Here is an 8,858-nt window from a genome sequence, read left to right on the forward strand (position 1 = left end):
GTCGGACCTCAGGATGCTTATGATCGCACTGACCTTTCTCACGTATTCTTCATCCACCCCCAATCCCTCCCTTGGCCAAGATCAGCTACTGCATTTGGTAAATCTCGGCCATTGTTACTTCAAACTTATGTGCATGTTAGATTTATGTTTTGAGTACAATGCACTTAAACCAGTTGCCATTGAGTCACTTTTGAATCATAGTGACTTCATGTCTGTCAGAGTAGAACTATGCTCCATAGGATTTTCAATGGCTGACTTTTTGAAAGTAGAGCCTTAAGCTTTTTTTTTTTTTTTTTGCTGGATTCCAACTTTTTGGTTAGCAACCCAGTGCGAGGCCAAACTGTCATCTTCAAGGAAAATCAAAATAACCAAACCCACTGCTGTCAAGTCAATTTCGGCTGACAGGGACCCTATACGACAGAGTAGAACCGCCTCCGAGGACGTCCAAGGCTGTTGGAAATCTTTACAGAAACAGACTGCCATGTTTTTCTTCCACGGAGCGGCTGGTGGGTTAGAACCACCAATCTCTGGGTTAGCAGCTGGGCATTTTAACCACTTGTGCCACCAGGGCTTCGTCTTGAAGGAAGGTATCATGTTTGAAGACACACCACCAGATGGTGCTGTTGTTTCAAGCCATAATTCTCAATAGCCTTAGATCAGTGGGTCCAATTTAGTAAAAGGTAAGTGGACAATTTGATCCTTTTCAGTTCTTATGGTCCAATAATAATTTGTTAAATTTTAAGATGTGTATGTTTTAATGCAGTTCCAGGAAATAAAGCAATTCTAAAACTTCTTTGACTATAAAGTCTCAATAGTAGCAAATACATTGAGAATTTTAAAGCTAGGGACCTCAGACACAATTCCAACCCCCTCTTTGCAGGTAAAGACGCAGAAACAAGCTAAGCAATAGAGCCAGGACAACTCTTATCATTTGACTTCCAGACCTGGAGTAACTAGATTACGATACTTTCTGTAACTCAGCCATGATTTAGTTATTGGGTAAATTGATTTTCAAATACGTGACTATGTCTCAATAATTTGCTATATAGCTTCCAAAGTTAGGAACTTAACATTTCTGTGTGCTCCATTGCCTAGTGAAAGTTTCTAATGCTAATATTAGTCCCCTTGGAGTGAATGTACTGGCAATAGGTACAGTACTAATGGCTTCTCCTAAACTATTGCTTGTTATATGGCCCTCTTTGTTCCTGAGAGCTGAAAAAGTACTGGATTTCAGGTTCTTGTTCAATAGGGAGGAAATAACACAAGCCACAGTAGCCCAAGGTCTGTGGTCTTAGATCTTTTATAGGGACTTCCCTCTTTATCAACCTGACATCCCCTTTCACCTTCCTTTTCTGAGGGCAAGGCTGGTTTTTATATCAATGTTAGACACAAGTGGGAATTTCATTGCTTTCTTTCATGCACCTTCTGGGTGGACTCAAACTCCAGCCTTTCATTTAGCAGCCAAGCATGTTAACTGCTGTTGAGTCAGTTCCCACCCATAGTGACCCCATGTACAACAGAACAAAACACTGCCCAGTCCTGCACCATCCTCACAATCGTTGCTATGCTTGAGCCCATCGTTTGCAGCCATTGTGTCAGTCCCTCTCACTGAGGGTCTCTACCAAGCATTGGCCCACAGTGATTGGTCCCTCCTGATGACATGTCCAAAGGGAGACAACATCTTGCCATCCTTGCTTCTAAGGAGCATTCTGGCTGCACTGCCTCCAAGACAGATTTGTCCATTCTTCTGGCAGTCCGCGTTATATTCAACACCACAGTTCGAATGCATCACTTCTTCCCCTATCTCTAATAATGCTTTTTTTTTTTTCTTTTGCCTGAAAAGCTACCTTTTCTAATACTAATATGCCAATACCATCTTTCTTTTGGTTATTTTTTAAAATCATTTTTATTGTGCTTTAAGTGAAAGTTACGAATCAAATCAGTCTGTCACATATATGCTTATATACACCTTACTACATACTCCCATTTACTCTCCCCCTAATGAGTCAGCCCGCTCCTTTCTTCCAGTCTGTCCTTTCGTGACCGTTTTGCCAGTTTCTAACCTTCTCTACCTCCCATCTCCCCTCCAGACAGGAGATGCCAGTACAGTCTCAAGTATCCACCTGATACAAGTAGCTCACTCTTCATCAGCATCTCTCTCCAACCCATTGTCTAGTCCCTTCCATGTCTGATGAGTAGTCTTCGGGAATGGTTCCTGTCCTGGGCCAACAGAAGGTTTGGGGACCATGACTGCCAGGATTCTTTTAGTCTCAGTCAGACCATTAAGTCTGGTCTTTTTATGAAAATTTGGGGTCTGCATCCCACTGATCTCCTGCTCCCTCAGGGGTTCTCTGTTGTGTTCCCTGTCAGGGCAGTCATCAGTTGTGGCCAGGCACCATCTAGTTCTTCTGGTCTCAGAATGATGTAAGTCTCTAGTTCATGTGGCCCTTTCTGTCTCTTGGGCTCATAGTTATCGTGTGACCTTGGTGTTCTTCATTTTCATTTGATCCAGGTGGGTTGAGACCAGTTGATGCATCTTAGATGACCGCTTGTTAGCATTTAAGACCCCAGATGCCACACTTCAAAGTGGGATGCAGAATGTTTTCATAATAGAGTTTATTATGCCAATTGACTTAGAAGTCCCCTTAAACCATAGTCCCCAAACCCCCACCCTTGCTCCGCTGACCTTCGAAGCATTCAGTTTATCCCAGAAACTTCTTTGCTTTTGTCCAGTCCAGTTGAGCTGACCTTCCCTGTATTGAGTATTGTCCTTCCCTTCACCTAAAGTAGTTCTTGTCTACTAGCTAATCAGTAAGTAACCCACTCCCACCCTCCCTCCCTCCCCCTTTTTGTAACCACAGAAGAATGTGTTCTTCTCAGTTTATACTATTTCTCAAGAACTTATAATAGTGGTCTTATACAGTATTTGTCCTTTTGCATCTGACTAATTTCACTCAGCATAATGCCTTCTAGGTTCCTCCATGTTATGAAATGTTTCACAGATTTGTCACTGTTCTTTATCAATGTGTAGTATTCCATTGTGTGAAGGTACCGTAATTTATTTAACCGTTCATCTACTGATGGACACCTTGGTTGCTTCCAGCTTTTTGCTGTTGTAAACAGTGCTGCAGTAAACATGGGTGTGCATATATCTGTTCGTGTAAAGGCTCTTATTTCTCTAGGGTGTATTCTGAGGAGTGGGATTTCTGGGTTGTATGGTAGTTCTATTTCTGACTTTTTAAGAAAACGCCAGATAGATTTCCAAAGTAGTTGTACCATTTTACATTCCCACCAGCAGTGTATAAGAGTTCCAATCTCTCCGCAGCCCCTCCAACATTTATTATTTTCTGTTTTTTGGATTAATGCCAGCCTTGTTGGAGTGAAATGGAATCTCATCGTAGTTTTAATTTGCATTTCTCTAATGGCTAATGGCTAATGATCGAGAGCATTTTCTCATATGTCTTTTAGCTGCCTGAAGATCTTCTTTAGTGAAGTGTGTGTTCATATTCTTTGCCCACTTTCTGATTGGGTTTTTTGTCCTTTTGTGATTGAGTTTTAACAGAATCATGTAGATTTTAGAGATCAGGTGCTGGTCGGAGATGTCATAGCTGAAAATTTTTTCCCAATCTGTAGGTGGTCTTTTTACTCTTTTGGTGAAGTCTTTAGATGAGCATATGTGTTTGATTTTTAGGAGTTCCCAGTTATCTGGTTTCTCTTCATCATTTTTGGTAATGTTTTGTATTCTGTTTATGCCTTGTATTAGGGCTCCTAACGTTGTCCCTATTTTTTCTTCCATGATCTTTATCGTTTTAGTCTTTATGTTTAGGTCTTTGATCCATTTGGAGTTAGTTTTTGTGCATGGTGTGAGGTATGGGTCCTGTTTCATTATTTTGCAAATGGATATCCAGTTATGCCAGCACCATTTGTTAAAAAGACAATCTTTTCCCCAATTAACTGGCACCGGGCCTTTGTCAAATATCAGCTGCTCATATGTGGATGGATTTAAATCTGGGTTCTCAATTCTGTTCCATTGGTCTATGTGCCTGTTGTACCAGTACCAGGCTGTTTTGACTACTGTGGCTGTATATGTTCTTAAATCAGGTAGAGTGAGTCCTCCCACTTTCTTCTTCTTTTTCAGTAATGCTTTACTTATCCGAGGCTTCTTTCTCTTCCATATGAAGTTGGTGATTTGTTTCTCCATCACTTTCAAAAATGTCATTGGAATTTGGATCGAAAATGCATTGTATGTATAGATGGCTTTTGGTAGAATAGACATTTTTACTATGTTAAGTCTTCCTATCCATGAGCAAGGTATGTTTTTCCACTTATGTAGGTCCCTTTTAGTTTCTTGCACATACTTTGTAGTTTTCTTTGTATAGGTCTTTTACATCTTTGGTAAGATTTATTCCTAAGTATTTTATTTTCTTGGGGGCTACTGTGAATGGTATTGATTTGGTGATTTCCTCTTCGATGCTCTTTTGTTGATGTAGAGGAATCCAAGTGATTTTTGTATGTTTATCTTATAACCTGAGACTCTGCTGAACTCTTCTATTAGTTTCAGTAGTTTTCTGGAGGATCCCTTAGGGTTTTCTGTGTATAAGATCATGTCATCTGCAAATAGAGATAATTTTATTTCTTCCTTGCCGATCCGGATGCCCTTTATTTCTTTGTCTAGCCTAATTGCTCTAGCTAGGACCTCTAGCACAATGTTGAACAAGAGTGGTGATAAAAGGCATCCTTGTCTGGTTCCCGTTCTCAAGGGAAATGCTTTCAGGCTTTCTCCATTTAGAATGATGTTGGCTGTTGGCTTTGTATAGATGCCCTTTATTATGTTGAGGAATTTTCCTTCAGTTCCTATTTTGCTGAGAGTTTTTATCATAAATGGGTGTTGGACTTTGTCGAATGCCTTTACTGCATCAATTGATAAGATCATATGGTTTTTGTGTTTTGTTTTATTTATATGGTGTTTTTCTAATATTAAACCAACCTTGCATACCTGGTATAAATCCCACTTGGTCCTGGTAGATTATTTTTTTGACATGTTGTTGAATTCTATTGGCTAGAATTTTGTTGAGGATTTTTGCATCTATGTTCATGAGGAATATAGGTCTGTAATTTTCTTTTTTCGTGATGTCTTTACCTGGTTTTGGTATCAGGAATATGGTGGCTTCGTAGAATGAGTTAGGTAGTATTGCATCATTTTCTGTGCTTTGAAATACCGTTAGTAGTAGTGGTGTTAACTCTTCTCTGAAAGTTTGGTGGAACTCTGCAGTGAAGCCATCCGGGCCAGGGCTTTTTTTTTTGTTGGGAGTTTTTTGATTACCTTTTCAATCTCTTTTTTTGTTATGGGTGTATTTAGTTGTTCTACTTCTGATCGTGTTAGTTTAGGTAGGTAGTGTTTTTCCAGGAATTCATCCATTTTTTCTAGGTTTGCAAATTTGTTAGAGTACAGTTTTTCGTAATAATCTGATATGGTTCTTTTAATTTCAGTTGGGTCTGTTGTGATATGGCCCATCTCGTCTCTTATTCTGGTTACTTGTTTCCTTTCCTGTATTTCTTTAGTCAGTCTGGCCAATGGTTTATCAATTTTGTTAATTTTTTCAAAGAACTACTTTTGACTTTGTTAATTCTTTCAGTTGTTTTTCTGTTCTCTAATTCATTTAGTTCAGCTCTAATTTTTATTATTTGTTTTCTTCTGGTGCCTGATGGATTCTTTTGTTGCTCTCTTTCTATTTGTTCAAGTTGTAGGGACAGTTCTCTGATTTTGGCTCTTTCTTCTTTTTGTATGTGTGCATTTATCGATAGAAATTGACCTCTGAGCGCTGCTTTTGCTGTGTCCCAGAGGTTTTGATAGGAAGTGTTTTCATTCTCATTGCATTCTATGAATTTCTTTATTCCCTCCTTGTTGTTGTTTGTTTTATGTCTTCTATAACCTTTTTTTTTTTTTTTTTAATAACCCAGTCTTTTTTGAGCAGGGTATTGTTCAGTTTCCAAGTATTTGATTTCTTTTCCCTGATTTTTCTGTTATTGATTTCCACTTTTATGGCCTTCTGGTCTGAGAAGATGCTTTGTAATATTTCGATGTTTTGGATTCTGCAAAGGTTTGTTTTATGACCTAATATGTGATCTATTCTAGAGAATGTTCCATGTGCGCCAGAACAAAAAGTATCCTTTGCAGCTGTTGGGTGGAGTGTTCTGTATAGGTCTGTGAGGTCAAGTTGGTTGATTGTAGCAGTTAGGTCTTCCGTGTTTCTATTGAGCTTCTTACTGGAAGTCCTATCCTTCTCTGAAAGTGGTGTGTTGAGGTCTCCTACTATAATTGTGGAGGTGTCTATCTCACTTTTCAGTTCTGTTAAAGTTTGTTTTATGTATCTTGCAGCCCTGTCATTGGGTGCATAAATATTTAATATGGTTATGTCTTCCTGATCAATTGTCCCTTTAATCATTATGTAGTGTCCTTCTTTATCCTTTGTGGTGGATTTAACTTTGAAGTCTATTTTGTCAGAAATTAATATTGCTACTCCTGCTCTTTTTTGATTGTTGTTTAATATATTTTTTTCCATCCTTTGAGTTTTAGTTTCTTTGTGTCTCTAAGTCTAAGGTGTGTCTCTACATCTAAGGTGTGTCTCTACGTCTAAGGTGTGTCTCTTGTAGGCAGCATATAGACAGATCGTGTTTCTTTACCAGTCTGAGACTCTCTCTTTATTGGTGCATTTAGTCCATTTACATTCAGTGTAATTATAGATGAGAATCTGTTTAGTGCTGTCATTTTGATGCCTTTTTGTGTGTGTTGTTGACAATTTCATTTTTCCACTTACTTTTTTGTGCTGAGACGTTTTTCTTTGTAAATTGTGTGTTCCTCATTTTCATAGTAGTTGAATTTATGTTTGCTAAGTCATTATGTTTTTCTTGGTTTTTATTTTGAGTTATGGAATTGTTAGACCTCTTTGTGGTTACCTTAATATTTACTCCTATTTTTCTAAGTAAAAACCTAACTTGTATTGTCCTATATCGCCTTGTTTTCCTCTCCATATGGCAGTTCTATGCCTCCTGTATGTAGTCCCTCTTTTTGATTATTGTGATCTTTTACAGAATGACTTCAGTGATTCCCTGTTTTGAGCATTTTTTTCTTTTTAAAATTAATCTTAACTTGTTTTTGTGATTTCCTTATTTGAGTTGATATCAGGATGTTCTGAGACCTCGTATTGTGTTGTTATCTGATGTTATTGATTTTCTGACCAAACAATTTCCTTTAGTATTTCTTGTAGCTTTGGTTTGGTTTTTGCAAATTCTCTACGCTTGTGTTTATCTGTAAATGTTTTAATTTCACCTTCATATTTGAGAGAGACTTTTGCTGGATAAATGATCCTTGGCTGGCAGTTTTTCTCCTTCAGTGCTCTATATATGTCATCCCATTGCCTTCTTGACTGCATGGTTTCTGCTGAGTAGTCTGAACTTATTCTTATTGATTCTCCCTTGTAGGAGACCTTTCTTTTATCCCTGGCTGCTTTTGAAATTTTCTCTTTGGTTTTGGCAAGTTTGATGATACTATGTCTTGGTGATTTTCTTTTTGGATCAGTCTTATATGGGGTTCAATGAGCATCTTGGATAGATATCCTTTCATCTTTCATGATGTCAGGGAAGTTTTCTGCCAACAGATCTTCAACTATTCTCTCTGTATTTTCTGTTATCCCTCCCTGTTCTGGAACTCCAGTCACACACAAGTTATTCTTCTTGATAGAGCCCCACATAATTCTTAGGGTTTCTTCATTTTTTTTAATTCTTTTATCTGATTTTTCTTCAGCTATATTGGTGTCAATTGCTTTATCCTCCAGCTCCCGCACTCTGCATTCCAGTTCCTCGATTCTGCTCCTCCGTCTAATTCTGTAATTTTACTGTTAATCTTTTGGATTTCTGAATGCTGTCTCTCTTTGGATTCTTGTAACATACTAATTTTTCCACTATGTTCTTGAATAATCTTTTTGATTTCTTCAACTGCTTGATCAGTGTGTTCCTTGGCTTTTTCTATAGATTGCTTTGTTTCATTTTTGAGGTCACCCCTGATGTCTTGAAGCATTCTGTAAGTTAGTTTTTTGTATTCTGTATCTGGCAGTTCCAGGATTGTATCTTCATTTGGGAAAGATTTTGATTCTTTAATTTGGGGAGTTGTAGAAGGAATCATGGTCTGCTTCTTTATGTGGTTTGATATTGACTTCTGTCTCCAAGCCATCTATAAGATATTGTAATGATTTATTTTATATTTGGTCACTGAGTCTTATCTTGTTTTGTTTTCTTTCAGTATATGTAGATGGGCTACTAGATTGCGCTGTCTTGATTGTTGTAGCCTTTGAATCACTTATGTCCTCTTACCAGCTGGTTTGGGCCATTACCAGAAATATAAGCCTAAGAGTCCATTCACTATTCTTGAGTAGAATCTGATTTTGGGTCACCAAGTGTGTGGGGTAGGCTGTCACCTATTTGCTTAGAGAAATAGTGGTGATAGTTGTGTGCACCAGATTCTAGTAGGAGCAGGGAGTCACATTCCGGGGCGGGGGCAGGATGCTGACAGGCTTCCCCCAAGTGCCAGTGAGGTAGGAGTGTCTCTATTCCTAAAGCACTTTGGTGAGTGGGCTCTGCAGCTGTACCTGAGGCACCTAATGCATTTACCTCTACAGATTGGTAGATGTCACTATCCTCAGACCCTATGGCAGGAGGTTAGGTGGTCTGGGTGGAGCTTCAGCCCTCAGTTCCCCGTTGTGGGTCAGTGAGGGCTCTGTTTAATAGGTAGAGATATCGGACCTGGGAAACTTGTCTATCTAGTAATCTGCTAAAACAATTACAGTCAGATCACTATCAGA

Source organism: Elephas maximus, chromosome 4 (genome assembly GCF_024166365.1).
Source record: "Elephas maximus indicus isolate mEleMax1 chromosome 4, mEleMax1 primary haplotype, whole genome shotgun sequence".
In the NCBI taxonomy this organism is placed as follows: domain Eukaryota; kingdom Metazoa; phylum Chordata; class Mammalia; order Proboscidea; family Elephantidae; genus Elephas; species Elephas maximus.